Source organism: Cebus imitator, unplaced genomic scaffold (assembly GCF_001604975.1).
Source record: "Cebus imitator isolate Cc_AM_T3 unplaced genomic scaffold, Cebus_imitator-1.0 Scaffold113, whole genome shotgun sequence".
Taxonomy (NCBI): domain Eukaryota; kingdom Metazoa; phylum Chordata; class Mammalia; order Primates; family Cebidae; genus Cebus; species Cebus imitator.
In genome coordinates, this window is record NW_016107428.1 from 6,737,937 (window position 1) to 6,754,742 (window position 16,806).

General features: G+C 39.8%; 1 protein-coding gene across 4 annotated transcripts in view; it reads right to left on the minus strand.

Annotated features, from left to right (window-relative positions):
- The window catches only part of HECW2 (HECT, C2 and WW domain containing E3 ubiquitin protein ligase 2), a 378,517-nt gene that overhangs the window by 149,791 nt on the left and 211,920 nt on the right, over nt 1–16,806 (minus strand). Inside the window, exon 1 of one of the 4 annotated variants that reach the window (XM_017538753.2) lies at nt 10,859–11,230. The exons of the other annotated variants lie outside the window; for them this stretch is intronic. The gene's annotated coding sequence lies outside the window, so the exon portion shown is untranslated. Of the gene's footprint in view, nt 1–10,858; nt 11,231–16,806 lie in introns of those variants that run through there. 4 annotated transcript variants of the gene reach the window in all.

Here is a 16,806-nt window from a genome sequence, read left to right on the forward strand (position 1 = left end):
TGCTTGAGCCCCAGTAGATTAACCTTTCATTCCCTGTAAAAGTTGGTAATTATATTAACCTACAATGTAATTATAGAGAGTAATATTTTTTAAAACTAAATTTAAAAAAAAAAGACACACAAAGCTAAAATAATATAAATACAAAATTTAATTTTTTTCAAGTTCTTTCTTTCTCATATTTCACACACAAGGATGTTTGTGAAAATTATTTTTAAAATATTAATTTTTTTCCTGTACATGATTCTTGGATTTCCAGAAAATTATCCTTTTAAGATAACAAGAGAATATGTAGGAAACATGACCAGACATATCTAAACATATTCTAGATTTGGAAACGTTTTTATGCTTATATTAAATATCTCTAAAACCTCCATGCAGTACTAGAGATAAAACAGAAACAAATAAAAGTATCCAAAGCACTTACCCTCCTACCAACCCAGAGGAGTTGAAAATAGAGGAGAAATTTTTTTAGAAAGATGCCATGTGACAGACTGTGCCAGAGAGAAGAAAAACAATACTTTCAAATTTTCTTTTGCTTTAAAGTAATTCCATCTCCTCTTCACATTTTCTTTAAAAAAAAAAGGCATAAACTTCTAAATTTATTTTTGATTACCTTTTGGATATAAATTAAAAACAACTATGTCCTGAGATTGGAACCATAAATGTGCTTGATCTTATTTTGGATACACTCAGGAATTAGATGCCTGTCTGGAATTTGGGATTGGAGAGTAATATTAAGCCAGGAGTTGAATCAAAATCATCATTCTAGACCTGGACAAAGAACTTCCCTTCAGAAGGACTGCTTGACTGTTAAAATGGTGCAAATGTACCAGCATGTACCAGGCCAGTTACTGGAATCCCAGAGCAATGTTGAAGAGGAAACTGTGACGATGACTTTGAAAGCTGAGCTAGCCTGTAGGAGAGGGGTGGCTCCCCAACTCTACTAAACTCTCCAACTCTTTCACCAAGCTCCATGGTTATTTCCAGGGAAGTTTAGCAATCACACCAATGCTGTAGAACATACATATCTCTTTGACTGCTGTCCCTCTCACTTGTTATCTTGTTCATTCATTCATTTGACAGGTATTTATTGACTGACTACTATGAAGATCATGAGCACCTATTTCTTGCCATAAAGAGCTGCCAGGATAGTGGGAGGAGACTGGCACACAGATATAATGCAATGCAAAATATATCTGTGTGTATATATTTGGTACACCGAGTATACCAAATGGAGCACCAATTTTATTAAGTGCTAGGAGAATTCACTGGCAAACTTCCTCATGAATTCGCCAACTTAGCATGTGCGTCTGACATGTTCAGATTACAATCATGGCAACAACCACGCCACCTGCTAAGAGGGCACCTACTGGTGACTACAGGTTTGAAGCCACTTGAATGGCACCAGAATGATTTGCTGAAAATAACGTGCCCAAGATTGCAGAAATGGGCACCAGCACATTATAAGGCAGAAAAAAACAACACAGGCTGAGAAGAGCCAATGACAAGACTGCAAGGTCTAGCCTGGAGAATATCTGTGCACTGAAAGGTATGTAGGACATTATCTCTGACATGGACCCATCATTGCCCTGGAAGGGAATGCTGGCAGGGTGAAGAGGCACAGGGTACACTTGTTGAACTCATGCCACCGACTGCCAAGTTTGAGAGAGACGTTTTAATGCTGTGTCCTGTATAGTGGGGTATCACAAGCAGTGAGTGAAGCCAAACTGGAGAATGTGAAATGTTTCACTAGATCCAAAGTGGGTGACATATAGTCAAGTCTGAGCCACACCGCTGAGGGGTCACCTGTACACTCACACCTCTAGAAGTACTAGGCAAAGGGAGGAGGCTCTGCTAAGCAACTTCCTAGATAAAAATAATTGATCCTAAACTATTGATTAAATACTCATTTGACAAGGAAAAAAAATCATTGACAGCCCAGTGAGAAGAAACACTTGGACTCATTTCAGTAAATCCTTCCCAAGAGTTACAGTCATGGCCCAGTATACCAGATAATTAGGAGCAGTTCAGAAATGGCTTACAGAAGAATCAATTTCAAACACGGATCACACTGGCATATAGAAACATGTCTCTCTTCCGTTCAGTAGCTCCCTATTTCTCTCAGGGTGAAATTCAAAGTGTTTATGATGGCTTCCAGTACCTACAGGACATGGCCGCCCACTCCTTCCAATTTCACTCTGACTTCACCCTTCCCTACCTTCCCCACCTCCTTCCTTACTCCCCTCCAGCCACACTGACATCCCTGATGTCCCCAAAGGTGTGGTCAGGATTTGGCCCCAGGGACTGTGTTCTGGCCATTCCATTTGTCTGAAACTTCCCTCAGATATCCTATGGCTCAATTCCTCCCTTCAATTTTGTCGCTTATACATCACCTTCTCAATGAGGCCTACTCTGACTGCTTCATTTTGAAATGCAAGTCTTCCTGCAGCATTCCTGGACTATCTTACTCTGCTCAATTTCCTTTCCATAATCCTTATCACCTTCTCACATACTCTAGTTACACATTCCAATATAACGTCTGTCTTCCTCTCTTGAATGTAAACTCCAGGAAGTCAAGGAATTTTGTTTATTCTGTTTACTAATGTATCCCAAGTGCCTCGAATAAAACCTGGCACATAGTAGGTGCTCAGATTTGGTTGACTAAAAGGTACTGATAATGACAAGAGGCAGATAAATGCCTAGGTAGATAGGGGTGAGTCACTGGTGCAACACCACCTTCAGGCCAAAAACGGCCTGAAGGCTGAAAGACCAGGCTGCTGATTCTGGATGAAAGCTGTGATCTGGAGTGAGAACCTTTGTTCCTGTTTGCCTGCCCTTTCCTCATCAGCTCTTTCTGAATAATGCTTTATAACCAATCGAACATTGCCTTTTCCAATACTGCCTATGGTCTGCTCCTTCCCCCATCTTCCTGCCTATAAAAACCCTAGACTCAGCCACAATGAGACAGAAGGCCTGACTTAGGGTGAGAGACCACCTTCCCATCCCCTCTGCATTGAGTGCTGTTTTGTCACTCAATTAAATTCTCTGACCTCATCACCATCCAATTGTCAGCATGACCTCATTCTTCTTGGACATGGGGCAAGAACTCGGGACCCACCAAATGCAGGTATTCAGAAGGCTATAATACTGTGGCCTTCTGCCCTCCACCAGTGGAGGGCAGCCACCCCGTGTAATGGGAAGTAATATCAGGGCCAAGCCCCGGCCCCAGAGCCATGGGCCGGAGTGAGGCAAGGGGCTGACTAGGCTAACATGCCACATTGGTCATGCTACAGAGAGTGGAACTAAAAAAGTGAATTATCTTTAAGCTCTTTTAAAGAGCTTCTGGGGCTTCAGGACTGTGGGCACCTTTGGCTGGGCACCACCACATTCCCCTCAGGGTGATATAGCTGGTCAAGCCACAAGCCCTGCATGGAACCCACCACTATGCCAGTGCTTGGAATGGCTGGCCGGAGCCCATACTTGCTTGCTCACACACCTGCTGCTGCCAGGGGCTGAGCACACAGTTGTAGTGGCCACAAGATCCAGGTCAGAGCACAAGCCAAACATGGCCCAGTGAGCTGACTAAACAGGGTGTCTCCTGCTGTGAGCCCAGCAAATAGGCCAAGAAAAATCCTCAGTATCCTGATATTTTCTTTTGATTATATGATATTAATTGAATATTAGTATTATATTTTGTAAATATATAAAAGGGAAATAAAGTTCTCACCATGGAACACATAAAGCCTTTTTAAAGAGATCTCCATCTTATTCCGTATAGAGAAAAACAAGGACAACATTGCAAATTCTTGGTAAACATTATCAGGCAAATTTCATAAGGCCAGCTTAAACTCTAGATCTTTATAATAAGACTTACCAATTAACATTCACACTTAATTCATCCAGACTGCTGAGGTGACATTCAACTTTGTTTATATCCTACAGTTGGTCACACGAAAGCACAAAAAAGATTAAGAGGCTTACTTAAGATCGCATAACCAGTTTTGGGTAAGGCCTTTGAAACATCTTAAAGTTTCTTCTTGACACAGACTTTCAGACCATTTCTAAATTAAGATTTTTCCCCCCAACTGAATGTTTTACTACATAGGATTTGTGAGAACTTAAATTCTTTGATAATACTTCAGATGGAAAAATGACTAAAGGCTTACTTACATAAAACAAGAAACTTACAATTTCTGTGGCTATTGTAAAAACTTACAATAAATCTCATGTGAAAACAGAATAAGGCATTTGCAATAGTTGCATCCAATTTCATGATAAAAAACATTAGCAGGAAGGAGGTGTTCTTTATAAAACTTGAGACTTAAAGATTTCCAAAGTCTCTTTCAAATACACATTGTTGTCAGTACATAATTTTCTCCATCATACTTGCATGCCTACTTTCCTTTGACAATTATGCTTTATAACGAAAATGTAAACCCAAGCCCTTTTAAATGGGGACGTATGGCCAGCATCTGGTAGCTCAGTAAACACCGCAGCACAAGATCCAACATTAGGCCCTTCAAGAATGTTCTATGACAATGATGATAAAATGACTCAATCCTATCCCCAGTACCAAGGCTGACAGTATTAGAACAAGACTATCAAAGAACTTTCATTAGAAAGAGAAGAGTAAATGCTCTGTTTCCATTTGGATAATTTGGACAAGTGTAACAGGCCACAGAGAGTTGAAAAGAACAGTTTAAGTCTCAAAGACAGAAGGAAAACAGTAATTATAGAAGGGATAGAGAAAATGAAATTCATAAAAGTTAATTCACCAAATATTTATTGAGCATCCACTGTCTGCCAGGCAATATTCTAAGTGACAGGGATTTGTGTAGAAATAAAAGAGTCAAAGTCTTTGTCCTGGTGGAGATTTTGGTCTGATGGAGAAAGTAGTCAGTAAGCACATACATAAACAAAAATGTAATGTCAAGTAGGAGTAACTGGCTTAAAGAAAGAGAACTTGGGTATGGGGTGGAGACAGGTTGGTAGGAAAGTGCAATTTTACATAGGTTGATCAGGGAAGCATTTGAACAGGAAACTGAATGAAGCAGGGGAGTGAACCATAGGGAGATTTTGGGAAAAGGCATAAAACAAAAATGCAAAGCCCTGAAACAGAAGCAAGCCTACCAAGTTCCAAGGAACATCAGGGTGATGCAGCCAGAGCAGCATGAATGAGGCATAGAGTAGGAGAAGACGAGATCAGAGAAACAGACAGGCAAGGGCCAGCTTCTAGGCTGTAATAGTAACAATAATATTCTCTAGAGCTTACACGTGCCGGTGCTGTTCTAGTGTTTCACTTATATTCACTCCTTTAAAACTCCAACAACCCTTCAGGGTAGGAATTATTATCTACAAAATTTTTAACAATGAGGAAAGTGAAACAGGGAGAGGTTAAGAAATTTGTCTAAGATGACAAAGCTGGTACAGCAGTCCCCTCTTATCTATAGTTTAACTTTCTGCAATTTCCGTTATCCAAGGTTAACACGTCTGAAAATATTAGATGGAAAATTCCAGAAACAATTCATAAGTTTCAGGTAGTGCACATTCTGAGCAGTGTGATGAAATTTTGCATTGTCCCTTTCATCCCGCCTGGATATAAATCATCTCTCTGTCCAGCAGATTCATGCTGTAGATGCTCCCTGTTTGTCAGTCACTTAGCAGCCATCTCAATTATCAGATCAGCTGTCATGGTATCTCATCATGCAGGCATTTTATCATCTCACAGCATCATGAGAAGAAGAAGTAGGGTGAATACAGTACAGTAAGATATTTTCAGAGAAAGAGGTCACATTTGCATATTCGAGAGACCACATTCATGTACCTTTTGTTATAGTTATAATTGTTCTATTCTGTTATTGTTAATCTCTTACTGTGCCTAATCCATAAAGTAAATGTTATCATAGGTATATATGTATAGGGAAAAACATTGTATGGTAGGGTTCAGCACTATCTGCAGGTTCAGGTATCTACTAGGGGTCTTGCAATGTATCCCCCATGGATAAGGGGAGACTACTGTATGTACAGAGTGAACCCAGTCTTGCTCTAGTGACCATGCTCCTCAACACTATACCTTATGGTCTGTCTAGACCACACTCTGAGGATAATGGAAAGTCACTGGAGGATTTAAAGCAGGGAAGTGACATGATCTGCATTAAAAAAATGATAATGATAATTCTGGCTGCTGTGTGCAGAACAAACTGTAGAAGAGCAAGAGAGGATGGCACATGATACTTCATGCCCAGGCCTACCACCAAGCATGGTACCCATAACCTGGACTTGATTCCCCTCCATCTCCATCCTCCCTGTGCAGATACAGCTGCAGGCAATACAAATATCCATCCTTAGTGCAAAAGGCTGTGATCAAATTTCATACTCTTCAGTTCAACAACCCTGGCAGGCAACTCATCCTCCTCTAAGCCCTCTCCAAGTCAAACACTGTCTTGTAATTTCACTGTCTACTTCCACCATGCTCTTCTCCTCCCTCTCTTTATTCAAACAACTCCTGAAAGTCCAATTTTCCCCACACTCAACTTTAATCAGTCAAAATATAAAGCTCTGATTCTTCATCACTTTGTAGCTCAGTAAAACCCTTAATGCAACTTGTTTACTATAGCATTCGTGTTCAGTCTATACGGACCTTTATTTACCAACTGATGAAGTTTGGTTCTGTGTCCCCACCCAAATCCCATCTCAAACTGTAATCCTATGTGTCAAGGGAGGGTTCTGTAATCCCCACATGTCGAGGGAGGGAGATCACTGGATCATGGGGGTGGTTCCCCCATGCTGCTCTCATGATAGTGAGTGGGTTCTCATGAGATCTGATTTTTTTTTGGAGATGGAGTTTCACTCTTGTTGCCCAGGCTGGAGTGCAATGGCGCAATCTAGGCTCATCACAACCTCCACCTCCCAGCTTTAAGCAATTCTCCTGCCTCAGCCTCCCAAGTAGCTGGGATTACAGGCACCTGCCACCATGCCCAGTTAATTTTTACATTTTTAGTTGAGACAGGGTTTCACCAGGTTGGCCAGACTGGTCTTGAACTCCTGACCTCAAATAATCTGCCTGTCTTGGCCCTCCAAAGTGCTGGGATTAAAGGCATGAGCCTCCATGCCTGGGCAATATGATGGTTTTATAAGACAGTCCTTCCTGCTTTTGCTCATTTCTCTCTCCTGCCACCTTGTGAAGAAAGTGCCTGCTTCCCCTTCACCTTCTTCCATGATTATAAGTTTCCTGAGGCCTCCCCAGCCATGTGGAACTGTGAGTCAATTAAACCTCTTTCCTTTATAAATTATACAGTCTCAGGGAAGTTCTTTATAGCAGTGTGAAATAGACTAACACACCAACAGAAGTATGTTTTCCTTTTCAATTATATATCATACATTACAGGTGCAATAAGAATAATACACTGCTTGATACTGATGTTGCCAGGCTGCCGCTGCTAGGTAATAGCTGATTTGGCTATTTCTCCCATTTGCTGGATTAATGACCTTGGACAAGTCTTAAAAACTGTATAGATTCCATTTTCTTAATCTATAAAATGATAATAATCACACTTCAGCTCAGAAAGCTGTGAGGAGTACATGAGTATAGTATATGAACCTGGCACATATCAGGAGCTAAACATACAAGTTTCCAAAACCTATTTTGGGCCAGGCAGAGTGGCTAACACCTGTAATTCCAGCACTTTGGGAGGCTGAGCTGGGTGGATCACTTGAGGTCAGGAGTTTGAGACCAGCCTGATCAACATGACAAAACCCTGTCTCTACTAAAAATACAAAAAATGAGCTTGGCATAATGGTGGGTGTGTATAATGCCAGCTACTCGGGGAGCTGAGGCAGGAGAATCGCCTGAATCTTCCTTGAACCCAGGAGGTGGAGGTTGCAGTGAGCTGAGATTGCACCACTGCGCTCCAGCCTGGGTGACAGAGCAAGACTCTGTCTAAATAAAACAAAACAAAATGAAACTCTATTTATTCCTTCTTTTAAAGGGAGCTATGTTTTATTGGAATACTCAAAATCACAATTCTCAAACCTCATTTCCTTAGCTTTTACTTTTAAAATTTATTTTATTCTAATTTCTCATAAATATACATAAATTAAAACAAAAACATGCTTATTTATATGTTTCCTGAAGCTCTGCCTTCTTCATCCACAGACGCCAAAAGAATAGACATCAAGGGTGAAGTCCTTACTGTATGGTGACTGTAAACTATGCCACTAAGAGCATAGCACAATATCTCACACGTAATATCTCAGTACTGCCTGGTTCTTGGATGGAAGGTCATTCAAAGCTTAAAATTCTGTCAATGAGCTTTAAGCCTGCTTGATAAAAAACCAGACGGAGGCGCCCTCATCTCCCTACACAATGAAACCACGACCTGAATGTAATGTTTAACTTGAGAATCTCTACCTGGGTACTATGTATGTAAAGAGTTACCAGGAATCAAAGTAGAAATTTGATTACACACCCTCCTTTCTTTCCTCTAATTATTTAAAACATACCACGTATATGCTAAGCTTGCTCTCAAAGATAACCTCTTTTAGTAGTAAATGAAATTTAAAAGCAAACTCTAGAACCTGTAGGATGTTACTTTTACGTTGTGCCTAAGGCAAAAAATTTAGAGAAATATATAATCATTATGAAATGTAATGTTCAGTACAAAAGCATCCTTTGGTTAGGAGTATATTACTCCTTTTATTTTAATGAGTTCATATAATATGGATGAGGAACTATAATGGCTACCTTTAAAGAAGGAAGTTACTCTTATTGACCTAAACCAAAAGCTTGTTGGAGCTCATCTAATCTCAGCCTGCAAATATTCGTTAGAAGCATGTGGGAATGGCTGGCTGTGGTGGCTCATGCCTGTAACACCAGCACTTTGGGAGGCCAAGGTAGGAGGATTGCTTGACGCTATGAGTTAGAGATTAGCCCAGGCAACACAGCAAGACCCTGTCTCTACAAATAATTTTTAAAAATTAGTTGGACATGGTGTCACAAACCTAAAGTTCTAGCTACTCAGGATGCTGAGGCAGGAGGATTGCTTGAGCCCAGGAATTCCATACCGCAGTGAGCTATGATCATGCCACTGCACTCCAGCCTGGGCAACAAAGTGAAACCCTGTCTCTAAAAAAAATAAAAAATAAAAATAAACAAAAAAGCAGTGTGTTGATTCCCCAAAATGCTAAAAACAGAACTACCATTCAATCCAGCAATCCCATTACTGGGTATATACCCAAAACAATATAAATCATTCTACCATAAAGGCACATGCATGTCTATGTTCACTGCAACACTATTCACAATAGCGAAGACATGGAATCAACCTAAATGCCCATCAATGGCAAATGGGATAAAGAAAATGTGGTACATATACACCACGGGATACTATGCAGCCATAAAAAAGAATGAGAGCATGTACTTTGCGAGAGCATGGATAGAGCTGGAGGCCATTATTCTTAGCAAACAAACACAGGAACAGAAAATCAAATATTTTCTCACTTACAAGTGTGAGCTAAAAGATGAGAACTGATGAACACAAATAGGGAAACAACAGACACTGGGACCTACTTGAGGGTGGAGGATGGGAGGAAAGAGAGGATCAGAAAAAATAAATTATTGGGTAGTAAGCTTAGTACCTGAGTGAGGAAATAATCTGTACAACAAAACCCTGTGACACAAGTGTAACTACACAACAAACCTGCACATGTACCCCTGAACCTAAAATAAAAGTAAAAAAAAAAAAAAAGAAGAAGCATGTGGGAGCAGTATTTCTGAAACATTCACTGCTCCTGATCCTAAAGAATAATGCAAACAAAGTGTGGGTCCCTCCCTACAACTGCTGTATCAGAAGTTCAATGACCTTTCCAGAGATGACTGCTCATGTAAACCTTTACTAAATCATCAACATACTTTTCACTAAACTGAGCTCAATGAGGCCCTACAGGCATACTAGTGGGTAATTCTTTGTGAGAGTCTATCCAATACATTGCAGAAACATTAGCATCCTTGGCTCTGGGGCACTAAATGCCAGTTGCACCCTACACGGCAATAAAAATTAACATCACCGCCCTCTTGAGAATCACTGATTGACATTTAATAGCCAAAAAGTTTTAAAAAATTCACTGTATACAACTAACTTGCAAGGCATTAGAACAGAACTAAAAATTTGCCCTGGAGTTGTTACACTTTTTAAATAATTAATTAAAGTAGATTTTCTGCTTGCAAATTTTAGAGGTCTATAGAAAACTGGGTCAGTTTGCCACAGTTGCCACAAGATAATATATAAAAACCATGGTCTTATTCTCAAGTTAAAGTTTTGTTGTAAGACTGCCATTAAATCAACAGTCTCCAGAATATGGATGTCTATGAACACTTGTCCATATGAACTTCTGCTTAAAAGCAAATCTGTTTTCCCATCTCATTGCCTGAAAGAAGAACTTTAAAATTAGTCAAAAACCATGATTATTCTAGGGACAGAAAACCTAGCATGAAATCTATTTAGACTCAACCTAAGGCAGCTTTCAAAAGCATTTTCTTGTAGGTTGAACCTGTACTTAACATCACAGTAACATCAAAATCCATTTAAAACAACCAGGACCCTAAAAATTCATGAGGTGATTGTCTAGCTATACGTAAAAGTTCTACATGCTTCAATCTCAGCACTGATCTCTTAGATCTAGTTGTCAAGTGATAAATGTGCTGCATAGTTTGTCAATAATTGTCCCTAAGCAAGCTGGGAGGGGACCATATTTAAGAGCTTTTCAAGGTGAAAGGCAGAAAAAACTTTAAATCTCAAACATTGGACAAGGAAATCAGGTGACAGTGGAATTCATTCCACAGCACTTTCCAATACCTTACCTCATATGATCCCAAAGAGTTTCTCTCTGCCAGGGTAAAATCCATCATTCAAATGAGACTTAGGAAGCAGCAAGAAGAAACATGGCATTCTCCTGAAAATCAAACACCTGGCCAACCCACTTGGCAGTTTCATTCATAGGAGCAGCCAGAGCTGAACCGAAGTCAAGGTGGGTCTGGAGTTCTAAGGTGGCTTTGAAAGCTCTGCAGGTTCACTTCACTGATGCTCCTGCTTCTCTTCCTCTCCCTGCAAAGTTCTAGAAATAAAATACCAGATAGGATTCCGGCAGGCCTCTAGCAAGAGGCTCCTGTCCAGTATGAATGACAATAAAAGCCACTCCTGCCTTTCATCAAGACTTATCACTATCCAGGCATCCTAAGTGAAAAAACAATGTATCACGTCCCTTCGGCTGAGGCAGTCGTGGCCACACCCCTGCAAAGGGTACAGGATGCAATCGCCCCATCCTCCCCTCAGCTTCCTTCCTTTGCTTTTCCATGGGAGAATTCCAAAGAATGAGTTATGTGTACACACACACACACACACACACACACACAGACACAGAGTGGGCTGTCAAACAAGCTGACTGCAATCACAGAGAGGGGAGCTTGCTGTTTGATTTACTCAGAATAGAGTGGTCACTACCTGAGAACTCCAACTTATCATTACCATGAATCAGACATAGCATTCAATTAGGTTACTGAAATGGGCTTACAGTATTTTAACTAATACAGAGTGAAATGTGTGGACTTGTGATTTCAAACTGTGAAAAAGGTTTCAATCATAAAATAGCTTTAACGAAAATCCAAACATGCAGTTATCAATTCAGAAGTTATTTTCAAACCTGACTTTTAATGCAAAAATACATACAATCATCAATCTAGCTAATGCTCCTATCCTATACTACTGGAAAGAGTTGGGGTAGGGAAATCCCCAGTTCAGATCCATTATTCTTTAATAGAGAAAGGGGCTTTCTGAAGCTGTTAGCCCACCTGTGTCAGGGGTTGCTATTACCAAGTGCTGGTTTAATGTAATCGAAGGCTATAAAACCATCTCTCTCTAGCAAACCTCAGGAAAACTAGATGAAAAGGTTTCATATGTCAGGTACATTTGCTGTGAAATGATGCAAACTAGATTTAAGCTTCACACTACATTTGAGGGCTGCAATTACCTCTCTATTGTTCCCTTAACCCAGACACAGTTTGCCCTGAAGCTTTGAATGGCCACAGAACTTTGGGCTGATTCTGGAATTGGATGAGTGAACACAGCAAGCCAGGCATTCCAGGATCACCATCACCCTGTCCAAGCCTCTTCTGAACATGAAAACCCAACCCAGTTTTAGAGCAAATCACTTGACTTTCCAGTGTCCTAGCAAACAACAATAATGGCAAGCATGTTCAGAATGCCTACTATGTGCCAGGGACACATAGGAGATGCTTCAAAAATAGTATCAAATGAGTGTCACTGTGCTCTAAGAATAAGGTCAGTAGTGTCATTAGGACCATGTTACAGATGAGAAAACTGAGGCTCATGGAAAAGAAGTGGTAACAGCCAAGATTTGAAGTCTCACCTGAAAGACACAAACCCAAGCTCTTTTAAGATGTTCTGCCTTACTCAAACAATACTCTTGAAAATGCCAGCAACCTCACTAATTTAGTGGTCTCAGTCACCACTGGGAGATTAAGAAAAATAAATCTATGCCAGCCACCATGGCTCACACCTATAACCCAAGCACTTGGAGAGGCCAAAGTAGGAGAGTCACATGAGGCCAGGAGTTCAAGATCATAGAGAGCATCATCTCTACAAAAAAAATTTTTAACTTAGCTTGGCATGGTAGCATGCATCTGTAGTCCCAGCTACATGGGAAGCTGAGGTGGGAGGAGCACTTGAGCCCAGGAGTTCGAGGCTACAGTGAGCTACGATCCTGCCAATGCAAATCAGCCTGGGTAACAGAGTAAGACCCTATCTCTAAAAAGAAAAAGAAAGAACGAAGGAAAAGAAAGAATAAGAAATCAAGAAAGAATAAATTTATTTCCTCTTTTGGATATCAAAGTTGGCTACAGCCTATGAACAACAAATAGACTTATTAACAATGTAAGCCTCTCTGTTTTTATCCCCAGGCGGGGATAGAATATAATCTTGAGCTCTTGACTACTTTCTAGTTATGGACCAACAGACTCTCTGTTGGCTAGAAGAGAGAATCTCCTCCTCTGCTTCCGGTGCAGCTCTTATTATCGCTCACTCCCTGGTCTCTGAATCCCACCTGATACCTACCACTCTGGTCCTCCAAGCCATGATTCTTTGCCTTCCAAATACTGCAACATTTGGTACATACACCACTTTACCTGCACTCTAGATTCTGGACCACCCATATATTACCAACATCTACATGTGACAATCTATTTTCCTATGTGGAGAAAACCTACTTTCCCCCAGCATAAGCCACTATCATAATGAAATTAGATTTCCCAGCTGATCAAGAAAGAAACTTAAAAGTGTAGGGCAGGAGCAGTTGATGAATGCTGGGGTTTCAATTTCAAGCCATCACACATGTACTCTTTCACTGGGATGGTAATTTTTTAAGCACAAGTGATTCAGCCAGTAGTACTTTAATCACAGTAAATGATTATATTGAGAGATACAGCCAGAGTATCATAAATTCACATATGCTTTCCTTTCTCCAAACCACAACCCTTTGTGGGGAAAGTCCAGCAAAACCAACAGTAACAAATAAAATGGGGAAGCACATTAATAACAACTTTGCATCAACAAAACATACTTATATTTTTACTAACTATGATATCATATGGTGTTAGGCACTGGGAGGTAGCTGTGAACAAAATAAACATAGCCCCTGCCCTCGGGAGCTTGTAATTTAGAGAGAAAAACATTAAATAAATATAAAATGAATTCCTTAATTACAATTATGACACATGTTATACAGGAAAAAGAAAAGGTCCTCAGAGTATGCATGGGCCGCAAACACGACGTGGTCAGGAGAGTAAGAGAAAGCTCCCTCAAGGCTTTGGTGTATGAACCAGGAGAGCTGCGCAGAGGCCTATGGTGGGAAGGAACATGGCCCTGTCAAAAACTGAGGGAAGATAAGACCAGTGTGAGCACAGGGTGAAGCACACAGAGGGAAGGAGAGATTAGGCTGGTGAAGAAGAACGGCATCTAGAAATTTCAAGCATTTATGTACAGGGAGAGAAAGGGAAGCTGAAGAATAAAGGAATAGAAATTAAGACTCTTCCCCATTTCCATCAGATCTACTGCAAGTCCAATTGATTATTACAGTTTCCAACATTCAAAGCTATTGATCTAGCAAGGACGCCCATGAGTAGAAATGTGACTTATGGATGCTGAATGGATTAATCATACACAATTAAAGACATCACTTAACTAAAGTAGCTTATTCCCCAAAGCTCACAGAATATTTCTTGAGAGTAAAGCAGGGAAGAGCAAAGACACAGTCCTTAGATTACAACACAAATTGGCAATGGAAAAATTCAGCAGTCATCTATCTTTATGCTGGTACCAAAAACACAAACTAGAATCAAGGTTAGCACATCAGGAAGGAACAACCCTTTTCCTGAAAATCCAATTATGAATTTCCTTTGTGTTTGGCATTTTGCATGCCTCTGAGGCTGACATCACTCATACACATTATTGAAGCCTCACAGCATGTGTCTATCTGCTGCACTTTTCATTGGAGAGTTTTTCTTCCAACCCTGTGTTCCTAAAGCAGCCAGAGAAATGCTTGTCCCATTGTCACTCCGTTTTCAGATTCCCAAAATCTTTCAATGGGAATACACATCAGTTTGTGCATAAATCAGAAAGCTTTTTGAAAATACAGACATTTCAAAAAGTTTATATGCTTTTTGAAAATGAGATAGCTGCTGAAATATCAAGAGTAGGATCTTAAATTTAAACCCAAGTTGATACACGTGTACAAAACACATGTATTTTTAAATTTAGCTTAGAAAGTAGGCTGTTACATTCACTAAAAAAAAATCATGACTATTATTTGTTATCTTATAATAACTGAATACATGTTAGGCCCTGTAAGTGTGTATACCCACTCATTTAATCCTCAGAGTAACCAGAGTGACAATCCCTACATCATTAATTAAGAAAACTGGGGGATAGATTGAATAACTTGTTCACAGAAGATCACACAGCTAGAAACTAGCTGGATTTCAAATCTTGGGTCTGTATGACAACAAAGCTTACCAATACTTTTGCCACTCTTCTACAGCTTCCCCCAACAATAACTACCTACCATTCACTGAGTGCCAAGAACTACGCATAGTAATTAGGAATCATCCACTGAAAGAATTCTCACAGTAATTCTGAGAAGCATTCTTAGCCCCAAGATGAGGAAACTGAGCTCAGAGAATTCCAGTAACTCGATCAAGGGAACACCACAGCAAGGCTGAAATGTGCGGAGGGAGACTTCCCAGAACCCTGCACAATTTCAGGAGAGCAACATTTGTGTGGTACTCTGAGTTCAGTAAAAGTAACGAAGGACTTGTTACTTTCTTAGGGTTTTTCAGTTTTATCTGGGAAATTATCAATATGCTTTGGAAGAGAAGAAAATCCCCAAAGGACTGATTTCCTCATCTTAGGTGGACAAGGAAATCCCTGTAGGAATGTCCATTTAAGTAAAAAAAATCAGCATTGCGATCCATTACTTTAATACACACAAAAAAATTATCTCAACTAACAGATCAATACCCACAAGCATATGTAATGTGCCAAAAACTCTAAAAGATATACACAAATAAGAATAAATATAGTTCTTTTCCCTTCACTTACTTCCGCTACAGAATTAAAGACCCAGCTATAGCGGTGTCTGCTTTATTTGACTGGCATATGTCTTGAAGCTCTTAGGATGTAATAATTTTCCTTATGGGAGAATTTCATATCAATATCTAAGAGTGTTATATTTTTCCTTAATGGTGAACTTTGAGTCAATGTTGCATTAACTCCATATATTAATGGAAACACAAATGTTTACAAGTGAAATATTAAGGGGTTTGAATACAACAATCCTTCTCTAATTCAATTTATAACTGTTTAACTGCACAGTTAGTGGGCTCTTCAGTTATGCTACTTTTTATTCCAAATTAAATTATATTATTGTAAACCAGGGGGAATTTAAGAATAGGTTTTAAGCATGCAAAAATCTTCAATTAAGATTAAACTAGTAGAGAAGGATATAAAATTATTTTATCTGCATATGTGTGTTGTTTCTGTCTGTAAAACGGGAATATTACCCTTTTTCAATAATGCTTTGGATATAGCAATGAACACAAAAATATGCCCTGGAGATGCTCTCCTGAAAGAACAGTTAGAAACTCCAATATACTCACATTAGTGAACATTTTCAAAGTTGGCATTTATACTTTACCATTGTAGTGTATGATTCAGAATTAAACATATCGCACAGATTTCCACATGCTGAAAGAGTAGTTCTTAAATTTCATTGTGTCTTAGAATCATCTGGGACTCATGTTTAAAATTCAGACTTCATAGAGCAAACCACAGAAATTGTGATTCAGTAGTTATAGGATAGGTCTTAGGAGTCTGCATTTTTTAATTTTTAATTTTTGTGGGTACATAGTAAGTGTGTATATTTATGGGGTACATGAGATACTTTGATACAGGCATACAATGCATAATAATCACATCAGGGTAAATGGAGTATTCAACACCTCAAGCATTTATCCTTTCTTTGTGTTAAAAATAATTATACTCTCACCGGGCGCAGTGGCTCACGCCTGTAATCCCAGCACATTGGGAGGCTGAGGTGGGCCTCATGAGGTCAAGAGATGGAGACCATCCTGGCCAACATGGTGAAACCCTGTCTCTACTAAAAAATACAAAAATTAGCTAGGTGTGGTGGTGCGCACCTGTAGTCCCAGCTACTCGGGAGGCTGAGGCAGGAGAATTG